Source organism: Takifugu flavidus, chromosome 4, assembly GCF_003711565.1.
Source record: "Takifugu flavidus isolate HTHZ2018 chromosome 4, ASM371156v2, whole genome shotgun sequence".
In the NCBI taxonomy this organism is placed as follows: domain Eukaryota; kingdom Metazoa; phylum Chordata; class Actinopteri; order Tetraodontiformes; family Tetraodontidae; genus Takifugu; species Takifugu flavidus.
In genome coordinates, this window is record NC_079523.1 from 6,799,042 (window position 1) to 6,815,893 (window position 16,852).

Here is a 16,852-nt window from a genome sequence, read left to right on the forward strand (position 1 = left end):
TTACTCCCCTGAGTATTTACCAGGAAGTCCCGCAGTGGAAACGTGCCTTTAATCCCTCCCCTTGAGACCTATGGCCTGGAAAGCCTTTTGCTGCCCCCCCCCCCCCCCCCCCTGCTGGACAGACTGGCTAGGAGGTGCTGAGACACAACCATAATTAGTTGGAGCACAAGATTTAGTCGGTGCAAAACTACATTCATGTACTGGAGTCATTTGTTTGGCCCCACCTTTTTCTGCTGCAGCCGTTTCATTGTGTTTATTACAGATGTTTAATCAGTAAGGGGGGTGGGGTGGGGGGGTGGACAGTGTTGATGTTTACATCAGCTGTGTGTTTCACCCTTAGAAAATGCTATCAGTTCAACAAATCCAACCAACAACTGTCAACAGGAGAGTCCCCCCCCGCCAAGAAAACTTTTCCACAATCTCATTTTTTCACTGTCTCCCCTTCAGGCCACCCACCCTCCTACTACAGCTCACATACCTGTGGTTTCCTGGATCCCCTCTCCTCTCTCTCTCTCTTTTCCACACACCATCCTCTCCTCCCTGTGTTTCCCCGCTCTTCGACTCTTTCTGCAGAACCTTTGCGTGTCTGTGTATTAGCTGCTGTATAGCTAATCCCCCGACCACATATATGTCTTTGAACCCCTTTTAAGGAGGGGTGGAAGAGGAGGAAATGGATGGAGGCCTGGATAAAGCAGATGAAGAAAGGTTGATTCACACAGCTGGCTCCCAGCTGTAGACCTACGGCGGCTTTCCGAATGACTCCTACTATAAACAACTGGGAGCCCAACCCCCAATTTTTGAAAGAAAAAAAAACCGGAGCTTTTTCATTATAAACTTAGCCCAGCACTCGTTTTTACCTTCACCAGAGCTGCTAAACACCATCCAACCGCACGCAGCTCCTCTCCTACATCATTTTCTCTCCTGGCTTTTGTCCACTCTTGAGGCCACGCTGTCAGTCTGGCAGCTCAAGTACAAACCAAGCCCTCATGAATCCTTTTTCCCAGTCAATCATGCGTCTGACATCAGCGGCAGGGACAGCAGAAATCCAGCGGAGCTGTCCGCTAACCGCCGAAAACACGGTTTGTTCAGGAAACAAAGACCAGATAATCATTTGTTCAGTTTATAGAAAGACCGCAGCGATTTCAAGTCAAATAATGATCCTAACAATCTTGGGTGGGCAGACGATATTTATAGCCTGTCTGCTCCGACTTATATTCCTGAGCTGCCTCACACAGCTGGAAGTGGAGCGAGGGGAGCGAGAAAGACAGAGGAGCCGGAAAACCGATGAGAGTAGGATGAATAGAGGAGGAGAGAGAGTGTGTGTCGTTTCACAACATGACACGGTGTTTTTCATGTGTTTATGCATGTGTGTGTTTGTGTTAGGCGTGTGTGTGCGCACTCAGTCCAAACAGCCACGGCTGCAGATGAGGCCCGCGGGCCTCCAGACAGACGCAAGAGCTCCGGGAGCCACAGGAAACCCAAAGAACTGGGACAAAGAGAGCAGAAGAAGTCCATTTGCTCATCATCGCTGCACTTTTGCCTTTACAATGTCTTTTCTTTTTAGTGCAATATTATTAACATCAGTAGCAGCGTTCAACTTTAATGGACTCTTGGTGTTGCAAACATCCTGTTTGCTGTCACACATCAAACGTTCCATGGCTGGTTTCATTTCAAGAGCAGGTCAGATCATAGAGCTACACACCATAACGTGACAATCAGACACACACGACTTCCAGCATCTGTCATTTCACTAAATCCCTCCGACTCTCCTCTACATGTAAACATCCCAGCAGCTGAACACACTGGTGAAAAATGGCTCAAACCTTTTCCCAGCTGTTTGACTTAAACAGCGCACTTGTGTGCATCTGCCTGCTTTCGGATGTATATACACCTCTGCACGTCTTCATACCTTCATCTTTTTCATGACCGGCGCTCCCTCTTCCTCCTCCTCCTCCTCCTCCAGGAGTCTACTATTTTGAAATGACATCTTCATCTCTCAGCTGTTTCTTTTCAGATCTCATTCTTTTGTTCATTCAGCTTGTGCTCAACCATCAATTTACACAGCAAAGATTACAGAACAGCTATTTGGGTTAGTGAGACGTACAGTGAAACGTGCGGCTCGCTCCTGTGTGGTCCGTCTCACAGCTGCTGACTTCATAACTAATAAATAGCAGGCGTTTTGTTTCACGCCCAGATGTTGGTAAGGCAGAGGCATCTGGGCCTGCGCTTGCTTTTGATTGGCCGGGGTCCTGAATCTGATGTTTTGGGGATTATCATGTGACACGCACACACACACACACAAACCTTTACAGACTCTTGTCCTAAACTAAATGAAAGACCCGGCTGGGTTCTGAGGGCAGCACGCTAACATGCTGTCAGAGGCAGCGTACAAACTAAACAAAAACTGGCAACTCACGCATGCATGCACCCACACACACACACACGCGCGCGCGCGCGCACACACACACACACACACATACACAGACACGTGCACACAAAGAACAACTGCGTATTTCCGTTTATCCTGTGATTTCTCCAGCTGGTTTACTGGGCTGTTATCTGACAGACGTCCCTATGCACTAGTTCTAATGCTGCGGTCACACCAGAAGGCTGTGAGCGTTTAAAGATTGCGGAGACTAATGTCTGTGCATTCATGTCAGAGAAAGTGCGCAGAATGTCCAAATTACAGCCAACGTATGAAAGTGGTGATTGGAAAAGAATTGGGAACTAGACAGTCAAACAAGAGGGATGATCTTTTAACAGTACGCCTCTTGATAGCAAATTACATATCTACACCAGCAAGATAATTATCTGTGTGCGTGTGTGTAAGAGAGAGAGAGTTCCCACCAGAACTGTAATTTAATGGGATTAACATAACTAAAAGGCAACAAATCAACAACTCAGCTGGTTGTGAACTGAAAAGTACTGAGAAGTTTAAAACATGTGCAAATAATTGTTGTAAACACACACACACACACACACACACACAAGCAGAAAGCAGTTGCATCAACAACCGAATGCAATAATTCTGAAACAATAAATCTATTATTTATTTTACAAACTCGTGTTTCTGTAATTGACCTCACACATTAAGCAAACACAGTTTTGCCACATATTTTACCAAAGTGTCATGTGGCACCACAACAACAACACCTAACAACACTTCTAACTGACCCCAGAACTGTCACTCAAATATTTCCAATCAATACTTTCAGTCACCACTTTTTTCCAACCTGGAGAGAATAATGTGAACTGGAAGGATTGAGAACATTCACAAGGGGTGTGAATAATCTGTAAGCCTGTATAAATCAGACTTCACTCCAAATCTGCCTGTTTTAAATAAGGGAGATTCACAGGAATCAACATGTGCCAAACATTTAAGTAGTTTTCTGAAGTTGAACAATTTCATATTGAAATATTAAGTTAAATGTATAAATTATGATTTGACTCGTCCCTGTACTATATAAAATGTCCTTCAAATGTCCTTAAACACTCCAAATGAAGACTTGATTGTCGTCCCGATGTTGTTTACAAAAGTGTCGGAGATGTTTCGCAATCGTTCGAACTCTCTGCTATTGGTGCAAGTAAACACTGATCCTATCTGACGCTGGAGGAAGGGGCTCCCTTTCACCCGGTCTCAGCCCTAAATTCCAGCCTGTATCTCCGTGCAGTGCTCACTGATGCGCACACACACACACACACACACACACACACACACACACACACACAAATGCATTTAAATGCACAATCTCAATGTGTCTTCAGTCTCAAGGATTTAAAACCAGATTATACACAGGGCTCATTTGTATACATGCGAGGATCCACATGCTCTAAAGACGCACATGCATACAAACACGTTATTTCTCTCACCAGGTAGTATGGAACCCCCCCCCCCATTGAAAATTTTCCACAATGTTTTTTTTCATTTTGTTTATGATATATATGAATGAGACCCGGCAGTATTACCGGCCTGGTGTTACTATTGAGAAGACACAATAGATTTTATTAGACACAAAGGAATACTGTAAGGCAGGCAGAGAGACAGACAGACAGACAGACAGACAGACAGACAGACAGAGAGAACGACTTTTCCACTGTTTCCGGTGTAGAGGGGAGGGACACAGAGGGATTCACTGGAGATGGAAAAAAAAGATGGAAAAAAAAAATCTGGCGGCAGTTATGTTGTTGAGCAGCGGGCGACTCAGAGTCTGTGTGTGTGGTATTCGTGCTTTCCCCTCTCCTTTAGAAAAGAGGGATGGATGATGGGACAGAAAGAGAGAGGAAGACAGAGACTGCCGAGGGGAGAAAAGAAGTTACAGAATGAAGAGAAAGAGGAGAGAGAGAGAGAGAATATGAGCACAGCCTTGAGCGGCACTATGGTTCACCAGTCCTTTTGACTGGGAAGGGAAGGACTGGAGACCTATTGTTGGAATCTCATTCCTCACTGTATTGTCTGACCTTATCAATGGAGCGTCACCGGGACAATGCTGAACGCTCCCGCAAGTCCTCATTAAGTCAGTGTCATTTGTGCACAGGAAACACAGGTGTTCCTGGCGGACACGCGGCTCCTGTTTATAATATCAGCACTGGCTTTGCCAAATATATGCCATCATAATATCCTGTCTATCACATTCAGTTCTACGAAAGGCCCATGGCATTGGTGGCCAACCAGTGAGAACAAACCTGTGTGTGTCTGTGTGTGTGTGGGGTTTCCTCAGTGACACAACATTTCCAAGTGGAAAACACCTGAGGTGTGAAAGAATGGAGGATGTACTCAAATGGAAAATACAGTTGTAAGGTGCAACAGTGGAACATACTGATCCATCCTATAGAGCTAAATGCCGATGATTCACTTTTATTTTCTCAAAATTGTGAACTGCTAGACATAATATTTGTGTAAAATCCTTACATGACTTTCATTATAAGAGGTTTGTGAACAGCTACATGTGCTACACTATAACAACATGTAGGGAAGACTTAAATGTAACTAATGCCCAGAGTAATGATAAGCAAATGTTGCAAAAGAAGCGGATTCAATTAAAGATGCTACAATCCTAAAATGATGGAGGATGAAGAGACTTTATGGCTAGCTATGAATATGTTCCCCTTTGCGTAGCCAGTCGTGGATTTGTTTGAATAACTCTTGGCCTTTTATGTGCCACATTTTCATTCTTTAAAGTACATTTTTAAAAAGAAAAGCTCTGTCCAGTCATAACTTAAAGAGATTTATCTCATCTGTGTTTTGAGCCAGACCGAATTGGATTAGAGAAAATGCCACCTGTGCTGTGGGAATGAATTTTATTCATTAGCAGCCATAAAGCCTGACAAAGAGAGGGCACCTAGTCCTTCTTCTGCCTCTTCATTCCCCCTCTCCCTCTGGCTCTTCATGGAGAAAGGAGAGGGAATCGTTCAGGGGCTGAAAAGGCTGGAGTCTATCCGTGGTGCTGGAGTTCCTGCGTCTGCCAGGGGGCACCTGAAGAGGGGCAAACATTTACCAGTAGAGAAAAGGGAGGGCAAAAATAACAATTGCCAGCCTGGCCGAGAGCTGCAGGGTCCACGCTGAGTGCTGGTGTAGCACCCTTAGAAAGTTTGTCTTGTAATTGAGTCGATTGTTGACCCTCCTTTCAGGCTGCCTCTACAAATCATGGGAGGAAAGTGCATGTTAAATACTCGATGCCCCCCCTCTCTGTACCTCTATCTTTCCATCCATCCATGAACCCCTTCCATTGATCTGTGTTCTCTTGGAGGATGACGGCCCTGTTACTCAAATGCAGTCCCTTAGAGGGGACGGTAGTGGTCTTTAGGGGTGTTCGGGGATCTTTGAAGGCTTACCCCCCCAAATACCACCACCACCACACACACTCCAATACCCTCTCCTGCTCTCTCCCTCTTTTTCATTCCTCTTTTTGTTTGCAGCGTGGGATGAATTTTAATCACTGCACTCTCCACCTCAGATCTATGCGGCTCTCCATTTTACTTCCATTTCCAGCTTATCACCACTGCATCCGTCAATACACCACAAGGACCCAGATAACCGAAAATTAAAGAAAAAAAAAGAAAGACAAAAAAATGCACTGAAAGTCGAGGAAGATGAACTTTAAAGGGAATGGGGATGGAGAGGCAGCCACTGGGGGCGAGAAAGCTAAAGAACGAGGGGGAGGAGGGTGACAGCAGGACAGAGAGAGGAGGGTCGCATGTTGTTTGTGAAGAGCGATCATTTTTAAATGCCTCCTTCATTCAAGAACACTTTGTTTACACAAGGGCTCTGTTGTTGCGCTGCTATTGTGCTGGCTTATCCTGAAAGACAGTCCAGCGGGGACACCGGCGTCTTTGTTCCCCTTTCCCGCATTTCCTAATTGAGTGCTGCACTAAATGGGAATACCTCAGCAAAGTAGCGAAGAAGTGATGCTACATCTGTCACAACAACCAGAAAAAGAGCACACAAAGACAGAACAGGAAGCGATTGTAACGTATGTGAAGTAGAAGGTCAGAACACGCCAATGAGGCCAAAAACAGCTCAATTTAAGGAGACTCTTTTATTTCAACGCTGTTCGTGATTTGTCTCTGAACTTTGTGGTCATCCAGCAATTCCGTGAAAACATTTTGAAAACATTTTTTGGTAGACACAACCAACTTATGTATTTATGTATTGGTTCTGGTGATGATCAAGGGTGGAGTTGTGCCAAAGATCTTCTGGATGCCGGATTATGTAAACATGACTACAGTGATTTAAGGATGTTGCTGGTTTTACAACATAATAAAACCAACAATAGACGGACTGAGAGGAAATAAAAATCCTTTTTCTGCAACTTTGTAACCTTGGTCTAAAAACAGAGTAGATTTAAAGGGTTTTTACCATTTATCTAAATACTCTTTAAAAGCTCTATTTTTGTATTTGCGTGGGTTTGTAGGTGCACCACGCTAACCGGGACCATTAAACGATGACACTCAGGCATGATTGCTTGGCCTACTGTAGTCAGGACTCCCATCTTCCCCTCTAACATCTCTGTTCCTCTCTGGTCGTGCTTGTGGAGCGGTTGTGAGGAAATCCTGAACAAACTGCAGCTGTTTGTTCTCTCTTTGTCAACTTTGGGTTTTTATTGACTTCGGCTATTGACAATTGCGTGACTCCTGTTGGCCTCACACAAGTTGGATAATACTGTGCAAATACGTGTATGTACACACATTCCCTATGTGTCTCAAACATGCTTACAGAGAAAGCAGCAAAAGAAGGAACGTATGTTTCATAGATGCAAACAGATTGTCGTAGCCTCACAAATATTTCAAATCTTACTCTCATTTTAATTGCTATAAAACATAAAATCCACAAACGCTCATAGTTATCATTATTTTCATCAACAAATGACCTCTATAAAAATTTCAGGCATTTAAAAACGCTGATGCAGTAAATGAAATCTAAAATAATTATCAGAAAAAAGGCTTTTCTTGCACAACAGTGCAGGGTTTAAATTACATAACACAACAAATATGTCAAACTACAAACACCAGGAAATCAAAACTTTTCCTGGTTATCTTTTACTTGTGCTAAAATGTTCTTCCTTCAGGGCTAAGCTGGGGAATATTACTTTTGATGATACTGCAATGATTAATGATTCCATAAAAGCAAAAATACATTTCAAATCCAGAGCAATGGGACATAGCTGAGCAGTGATATGAAATAAAATAGAACCCTCTGGATTCTTCAGAATAAACAAGGACAGAGACATAAATACGTGCTTAGTGTATTGTAAACAGGAAGGAATTTTTATTTCATCGAAGCTTGGAGTACCATCACCAATATTAACATGTCCTCGTCAGGGCTTCAAGTTGTGCCGCAAGATCAAATATACATCTAAGTAATGAAATTTAGAATCTGGCACATTTTAAAATATTGAGCAGGAATTTAATGATTTGTATTCACAGTCAAGGCTGCGGGAAACCAGAAAGATTCTTTATAGGTTCACAACTGGGCCAGTTTAGGCCTGGCCAAACACCAGTCAGACACCAGCAGTGAAATGGGAGGTGGGAGATGAGCACACACTGGCTGCAGGGGACGAGAAGAGGGAGACTACTTAGTAAAAGAGGAACGGAGAGCGGAGCAAAGCTTCAATGTCAATGGAAGAGATCATGGATGCCAGTAGGGGACTCAACCTCTGGCACAATAGACCCCCAACTGAGCCAAGACGCTTAATACCCGTACTCCTATTTCACACATCTTTTCAAAAGCATCGGCACAAGTCTCGTTCACCTCCCCCACACCCGCATAGTCTGGTAGAAACCCCGTGATTGCAGCGGGGGTGACAATGGAGAGAAAATCCTCAGTGGTGCAACTTGTGGGCCATTGGGGGACTCACACAGGGGCCATTGGGACACCTTGTCTTTGTGTATTGGGAAACAATTGCAACATTTCACAGACATCAGTAAAAGCTTCCTCTGCCCTGGCAGGGAGCTGTTAGGAATGACAGCAGAATCAAGTGTCAGTGATAAATGGGTCATTATCATGTGATCTAAGATGAAGTGTGGATCTGATAATGAGGCGCCCTGTCAAACGCACCTATTATTGGGAGCCTGCTGTCCTGCCACTGAACAACAGCTGCTTCAGGGTAATTGGCATTTCTTCAGAGTTATTAACACTTGAATGGTCTGGAGATTACCACCGCTCCGCACTTTTGCTGTGGTACAGTCCAACCGCTGCAAACATGTAACAGTGACTTCATTCTCTATAATAATAATCCAGATAATTTCTCCTTTCCGCTCTGAAATTATTTGAAAATGCCTCCAGCCATTACACGTATCTTAAGCCTTTTGGGTGTGATCTGGGCAGTGCAATGAGGGAGACGTGTAAACATTTTTCTTCTGCCAAAAGAAAACATCTTGAAAAAACTAATCATTGGGAGAGGGGAGGGAAAATATACCTCAACATCCTGGCGGTTGCAGGGGAATTCTGGCTCCGACCCAAAGGCTGGGAACTAGGTGAAGAAGGCCGCGCTTTGTGAGCTGGGTCAGGAGCGTATTGGGTGTTGAAAAACTAAAAACCAATTCCCTTTTAAATACATTTCTTGAAAAAGGTTTGATAGCAGCTTTGATAAATCAATACTGAAACTCAAATATTCAAATTATTTTTTAAGATTAGATCTTCTACTTCTGAGGGGCCTCTTACTTCCCTACATTTAATATCAAGCTAACAAACTCATGTTTAGTGTTGGTCTAACTTAGCTCCCCTTGCCTCTCAACTCAGCTACTGGCCTCCTCTCACAGACCCCCTCCGCCATTTACAAGGCTCTTCAGTAGCTGGCTGGTTGCTAGACAATGTGCTTGGTTACGTGGGTTATGTAAAGACCCTCCTGCAGACAAAAGCCAATGTGGGCGCCTGTTATGTGCTGCACTTCAGAGGACCGGGTCAGTTAGCAGAAGAGCTCTGGCGCTAACACTCCAAGTTAAAAAACGTTTGCTCTTCAATGTGTTTACTGAGAGGAGAGTGGGAGAGGTTAATTATCGCATCCAGTGGTCGCACATATCTCACATCAAAAGCGGTTCAGATCGGTTGAATTCACAGACCAGTGAATGGGTAAATTCATTAGCTAATGTGCAGCATGACTGAAGACGCCTGTGAGGAGGTAACGACTGGAAAGAGATTTTGTATTTGTTTTGGTAAAAGTGAGAGATTTGGGGCCATTACGGGGCTTGAACATTAGGGTTCAGCCATTTGTGAGCGGGGGCCTGCTGGCCAGAATAAAGAGCTGACATCAGTAGTCATTTACATAACACACGGGTTTAAAACCTTCACATTATTACGCAGAATCGGCCAGAAATCACTGATAAATATGTCTCATTTTAAAACCTCACTGCCTCTCTATATGTGAAGATCCAAGGATACCATTTACTTTACATCACTAGCACACTGTCCTGCAGGCACACTTGCATTGGTGTGTAATGGTGTTTATGCATGGTCATGGTTTTTGGCAGTTTTACCCTCATTCTGTGTGTTTCTGTGTGCACAGGTGACAACACAGGGCCATGCGGGCAATGACATGGTGGTAAACCACACTCCTCAGACGCACCACCAGCAGCCAGCGATACCGAGGTTTGTGTGTGCATACAGATATGCAATTTATAGACGGCTTTACTCAAGTACACAAAATCAGCAGACGATCATCCAGTGCGAATCGCCCGCTATCATATCGACTATATATATGAATGTTATAAAGTATAACTTTAAAAACTATAGGAACTGTTATCATTTTCATGTATTTCAAAAAAGCCTCAGTGTGTTTAGTTAATATCAGCCAGGAGAAAAATACTTTCCCTCAACCCAAATCTCCCCCTAGTAGAGTCATATGACTTTCCTGATTACCCAGAATTCTGTGTTCTGTAGAATGCTGATGGGGGGAACACGCTTGCAGCCTTTATTTCATTTCCGCAAGCTTCACTTTGTGTTGTGATCAAATTGGAAATGGAGCAAATGAACAGAAACTATTAGAAAGGGATACATAACGATGTCCAGGTTCTTTTGACCGTATTTGGAAAAACCTCTTCCAAGCAGCAGCTCAAAGTGAGCCTGTGGAATAAGAGCTGGTCTATGGGAGCTAACGGAGCTAAATAGTAGCACGGAGCCTATAACAATTCATGAAAAGTTACAAAAATATTTGAAACAAGACTATAAATTGAAATGCAAAACACATGATTTACCAGGACTTTTTTTTTTTAATCCAGAAAGTAAAAGTTGCTGCTATTGTCACCTCACTTTCATGAAATATAAGCATTCCCTCAACCATACAATCCACTGCATTAACAGCTAATGTGACCCTGTATGTACAGTGACGGTAGCTGATCTACAGCTGCCAGTCCCAAGATAAAACTCCAAAAGTTGTGTTTTGGTAACCTGAGAACGCACATGAGTGAATTTTCATCCTGTCCTCGAGTATTCTCCACCCACAGACAGGAAGCGCAGCTATCTCTAAAAATCTAAACACACTCAGACTTGCACAAGAACAGAGACGTTCACATGCAGACGCTCACTCCGAGACCCAATCACACGCTCCCAAACTGAGACTGACAAGCTGCAGCATGTGTGACACATCCAGCAGGTTGCTAAAAGACGCCCCCCCCAGCCCCAAGGCCTGGCTCTATAACACAAGAAGCTGCAGTCACACAAAACTGGGGGTAAAGAGGGCGATGTAGGGACACTTAAAATGATATGACCCACCCAGGGAAAATAGTGATTTACTACAGTTGTCATTTAAAATTGGAAATAAGCCTCTCTGACTTTTGAGTACCACAGAGAATTAATGGAGATAGAGGTATATGAGGAAACACCTTATTTGCCTTCTGGCATGCAGTTTAGATAAGAAGACTGATAAGAAGATTAAGTATGTATTGTAATTACTAAATAGGGTTGTATATCTTAGCATAAAGAGTGGGAATAGGCTTTACCGTTAATCAAAACTAACCAAGAATGCCACTAAAGCATTTATCTTTAATATTAAAAATTGTTTGTGGTGTTTTAAATTGCTGGAAACTGCAACTAGAATCTATAGTCTGAATATAATCTTTTATATATTACTGGAATTTTAGATTCCAGGTCCAGAAATGGTGCATGTAGATGGGGTTATTTCTCCACATTAGACTATTTTATATGTTCTCATCTTTTACTATAATATAGTACAGGACACACACACACACGTATATATATAATGACAAAGATTATAATGAGGATCAATATTCAAACCTCAGGCAGCTTTTAAAGTGATGTTTATGATTGCCTCTATTTTGGTACGCTATTTATCCAGATCAAACCTGTCACTAGACAACCAGTGTTCTTCAAAGTGGTTCGTTTCCAGTTAGATTATGGCCACATGCGTACTGCCAAAAGTCGCCTTTGATGGCCGAAGAGAGGTGCCCACCATGTAACATTCAGACAGATACACAAATGCTCACCACGATTTTTTGGCCCCCAGCTGGAGGAGAAGACAAGAACTGATAAAATTCCCTCTCGATTCGTGTCCTGCTGGTTTCACCATTCCAGTCTGTGAACCTCCATGGATTGCCATCTGCAGTCCAGTAAATTCCCAAACGTTTATCTTCTTCTCTCTGAGCCGAGCGCTTAAAGACAGTTTGTATCTGTCGGGTCAGCAAGGCTGGGCTTTAAATGGACTACAGGTGCTGGCTAATAAGGGCCAATAAATGGCTGCAGTAGGACAACTGCCCGACCCGTCCTGAGTAGAAATAACGAGAAAAGAATGGCGGAAAAAGTCAAAACCTGCTGCAAAGTGAGGCAGGATTAGCAGTCATTGGCAGAAAGTGAGATGACTGTTCAAAACAGATGAAATAAACAGAGTTTTCCATGAGAAATACTTAAAACCATTCTCAAGTGAAGCTAATGAGGCAACAGAGGGCTTAATTAGGTGATAGGTGACCTGAATTAGACAATTATCCAGTCATGTCTATGCTGATGATAAATAACCCTGCCCCTGTCCAAAAACAGCCGAGCAGATTTGTAACCTATGGCAGCTTCTCAGCAGATGCACCACCGCTACGGTTGATGGTGTCGTGCAGCTGCCTTCAGCAGGTCCTCCAAGAGCAGGACAACAGCGCATATTTGTGCCTAAAGTGGAAGGAGCTTCAGTAAAATAACAAAGAACAATACAGGTGATTTACAAAATGTAAAGAATAGAGAACTAATTAAGAACTCTTGTGCATCTGCAGGCGAGGGCTGTACATTTAGGCTATATTCCTTCTCAGTTTGGGAGTGGTTGGAGTTGAATATGTGGCTTCTTCAGGGTGATAAGTGTGATAATTAAAACTAGAAAGATGTAGACAACATGATGAAGAGCGCAGCCATTTTTCATTCATTCGTTCTCTCTTCTTACTGACACGTCCACGCTGTGCTGATCTGGATCAGCCCCGAGCTCACAGAGCTGGACTCTGTGTGAAAAGAAAAGTGAGCGTGGATCCCCGTCGACCCTCTGTGTATTCAGCTGAGTCTCGTCCCATAAGCCTCAGCATAAATGCCCAGCGTGGTACCACGATCGTCCCCACTGTCCACGACCAGGAAACTAAACCTCTAAACTCTCTCTCTCGCTCCCATAACACGTGCCCCCCCCCAATTACTTTCCCCTCACGCTGCTGCTAGCAGGTGCATTCGGGAGAAAGAAAGTACAGGAGGAACAGGAGGCGGAGGACAACAGCTCTGGATCTGAAAAAACAACAGCTGCGACAGCCACATTGTCATTCCAACATTTGTCTCCTGCCGAGTGCGGCAGCAGGTCAGCTCCCAGCGTGAGAACGTGAGAGCGTGAGCACCCCCAGGAACACCGCTTTGCGTCGTCTTCTCAAACCTAATCCAACCTAATCAAATCTATCCTGCCTTGAAGCTTTCCCTGCGCTGTCCCTCCAGCTGGAGCTTTACCTCCTCTGTCTACAACTCTGCACGTCAGAACTGGAGTAATTTAGCCGTCACACCTTCTGGTTCCTGACAGCTAATTATATGCAAGTAACTGCCTTTTTAAGCTATCTTATATATATATATATATGAGTATATACAGTATATGACACGCCCTAAGGCCAGGATAGCAAGGTCAAAAATGTGGTTTGGAGAGGAGGGGCGACTTGAACCGGGCTGAATTCTGCATAATTAAAGTCCAGGCTTGGGTGCATTCTCCATAATTACAGACTCGTGAGTCATTTGTACATCGGTCCTGAGATTCTCTCTGTTCTCTCTGAAGCGCGTGAACGCGTCATGCGGGCAGGAGCGCCGTCACGGTGTGAAAGCCATCACACCTACATCTCCGTGGAGAAACACATGTAGGTGAGTCACTTCTCCAGGTCTCCTCCTGGAGGAGCCAATGTGTGTGGTCACAAACAGTGGCTGCAGAAACACCAGCCTGCCTCCAGAGTTTAACAGCGGAGAGCAGCGTCTCCCCACACACAGCTGCGTGGCCACTTCACTTACCTCTGTCTTGAAACTGGACTCCAGAAAAGAAAATGAAGTTTTACGTGGGTTTTGGATGAACACACATATAATATTAAGCCGAAAGTGCAAATAGACGAAGCTTTTTTTAACCTTGGGTTGTTCTGAAATACAGCGGGCCGTGTTTCATGTTTCACATGCACACAGACACACACAGACACACACACAGACACACACACACGCGCGTCTCTGAGTCTTTGTTCGTTATTGGCAAACAGGAAATGATGATCGGTCCCATGTAATTAATGGGCATAATTATGTAATTGAGGAGTGGTCTGGGTTTAGCAGCAAATAGCACCAGATGTCTGCTCGGTCTGCCAGCTGAGAAGCTCAGCTAGCGTGATGCCGTACAGTGGGGTCAGCGGCTGTACCAAGACCCAGCTCGCCCCTGCGCAGTTCTCCAGACCCTCATTTCTTTCTCTTGTAAATAAAGACTTAATGGTTTACAAGCCTTCCAATAACCGTAATACCTTCAGAGCGAATTAGCTCACAAAGCAGCCAGACACATGGGCTGGATTGAAACAGGACTCCAGGGGAAGAATACACCCACATGCGACCGTTCTTTTCAAAGGTTTCTCACTTAAAGGAAACACGTGTTTTACTTTTTCCCCTCTTCAAAGCTAAACTGTTTCGTAATTAAAGCCCCCTAACAAACATTTAAATCTATAGATAAATGAGCGCTTTTCATGTAAAAAGCAGCTACTTGTTTGCTTCCTTCTGACCTCTTATTGTTCAAGTGTGTAACATATGCGTACATGGGCACGTGTGTGTGTGTATATGTGAGTGTGTGAACGTGTGTGCATTATTGTGGTGAACCAACTAAGCAGCCAACCTCTGAATTTGAAGTTTAGATTACGGCTCCTCAGTGAGCTGATTTACATGCCGCTGATGTCACCCCCTCGCTGTGCATTCCGTCCTGAGGCAGAGACAACCTCCCTGTTCTCAAAGTTGAGAGAAACTCGAAGCTCAAAAGGCCTTTCAGTGTTTTAACGCAACGAGATGTGAGGAACAAAAAAACTCAAACGGATGCCTGGAGTGTGACGCTTTCATAGAACTGTCACTTTCTTTTTTATACAAAAGAATCCCCTCTGCCGTTCAGCTTTGAGTAAGAAAGCCTCCAAACCTCGACCCTGGCAGGATGAGATCCTTCCATCTGCTGTAGGAACTGAAAACAACCATGGCTTTTTCTAATTAGGCAAAATATTGTAAATAATTACTTTATTCTGATTTGCTGTTGACCAATCAGCAGGCCGCGGTGTGTCTAGCTCCACCCATGCTGCAGTCTGCTCTTCCACTGTTCTTCTTAACCCAACGAAAGGGTGCTAAGAACTGGGACAGTGCACGTTAGTTATTTTAATACCCTTTACCAAGGATCGAAATACCCTAAATGCCCTGGTGACCTTTGAGAGAGGCAGACCAGCGTTATCAATGACAGAAGCAGGTTAGCATTAAGGCTGGTGCCACGTCTCTTTTATATTCTAAGTTGCAACTTTCTGGTCTGGATCATAGCAGATAACAAAAATAGTTGGGATGTCAGTCTGACAGCGGCATGATCATTGCAAGGACTCGACTTTGAACTCTGGTTTGCGAAAGAACACCTACATCCTGAACATCAGGGAGACTTGTGGAAGGGTCCGGAGCAAAAACAAACACCCGCTGCTTGCACGTCATACACAGGAGTCATATTATGCCTTATCTGATTTGAACCGTCTCTCTTATTTCACAAGTAAAAACTCCTCCTCGGAGGAAATCAGCCCTCTTCATTTTAGTTCTCATTGGATTTAAATAAGGCGATTTCTCCCTGGTTTAAAACGCAGGCTCGGGGAGGCGTCATCCAACAGGACGGCCTGTTGAAATCTAATGCTAGGACAGCGTCACTTTCTCAACAAGTAGTATTTAAGACAGTCGATATGGCCAGGCAGTCAGTCAGCCAGTCAGGACGGTTGAGTTGTAAATGTGTTCCAGCAGGAAGAGCCAAGCTCCAGAGCAAGGCGAGCAGTCTGGAGCCGGCAACTTTCCCCTGCTGCAGCTCCTCCCTGCAGCCCACCCAAGAAGCAGCCCATGGGCATAAATTTGAGAGCCTGACTCGCTGAGGATTTAAAACAATCTGCATGTCTCTCTCTCTTTCTCTCTCTCTCTCTCTCTCTCACTCCTCCACACTCACTATGAAATGTTCCTCTCATTCACCCTTCACTCTGTTCTGCCCTTCTTTCCTTTCCAACAAATTCCACTGTTAATGAAAATGGAAAGGTCTTTCTCAGGACATGCCAGCAACATTATTTTTCTTGAGGCTTAATACAGTTTGAAGAAAGCAAAAAGAATCAAGCAAATGCAGAGGAACTGTGTTTTCTGTCTGATTCTCTTTTTTTCCGACTGTAAAAGGAGATTTGTTCAAACAAACTTAACAAAATTACCTCTCACAAAGCACAGCTTTCCGCTAGTTTGATGTCTCCAGAAGGGAATTCTTTTCTGCTTCAACACAATTTACGCCACTGGGTTCCTTTTATTGTGCTGGACTACGTGGGATGAAAGAGAAGAACTCTCCTATAAGACAACTGCAACTAATAATTTCTCTAAAGTTCTTCCTGAATTCGACACAAAATACCCAGTCGTGTCACACGTGTCAGTATGAATATGACGCCCTGTTTGATGGGCACTGCAGCAACCTTTGACCTGCAACGGATTCGTGTCAGTGTATCGGTGACAGCAAGGCCTCCATTTGGCTAGCAGTGGCAATAAGTCATGTGCGTGTGTCACTGCGCTCATCCATGCACAGGGAGCCACTTCCTGTTATAGCATCTGATCTGGCTAACATGGCAGCACAACACCTCTATAGATTCTCACCACTGTCACTTACTTACAGAGCAGAGACACAGGAATAGA

At 44.1% G+C, this 16,852-nt stretch overlaps 1 protein-coding gene across 3 annotated transcripts in view; it reads right to left on the reverse strand.

Moving 5' to 3' along the window:
- Window positions 1–16,852, reverse strand: part of gli1 (GLI family zinc finger 1) — a 37,032-nt gene that overhangs the window by 14,931 nt on the left and 5,249 nt on the right. The window contains exons 1-2 of one of the 3 annotated variants that reach the window (XM_057030538.1): window positions 11,938–12,252; window positions 5,340–5,473 (exon numbers count right to left, since the gene is read on the reverse strand). The exons of 1 other annotated variant lie outside the window; for it this stretch is intronic. The gene's annotated coding sequence lies outside the window, so the exon portion shown is untranslated. Of the gene's footprint in view, window positions 1–5,339; window positions 5,474–11,937; window positions 12,253–16,852 lie in introns of those variants that run through there. One more of the 3 variants, XM_057030540.1, reaches the window with a different exon arrangement.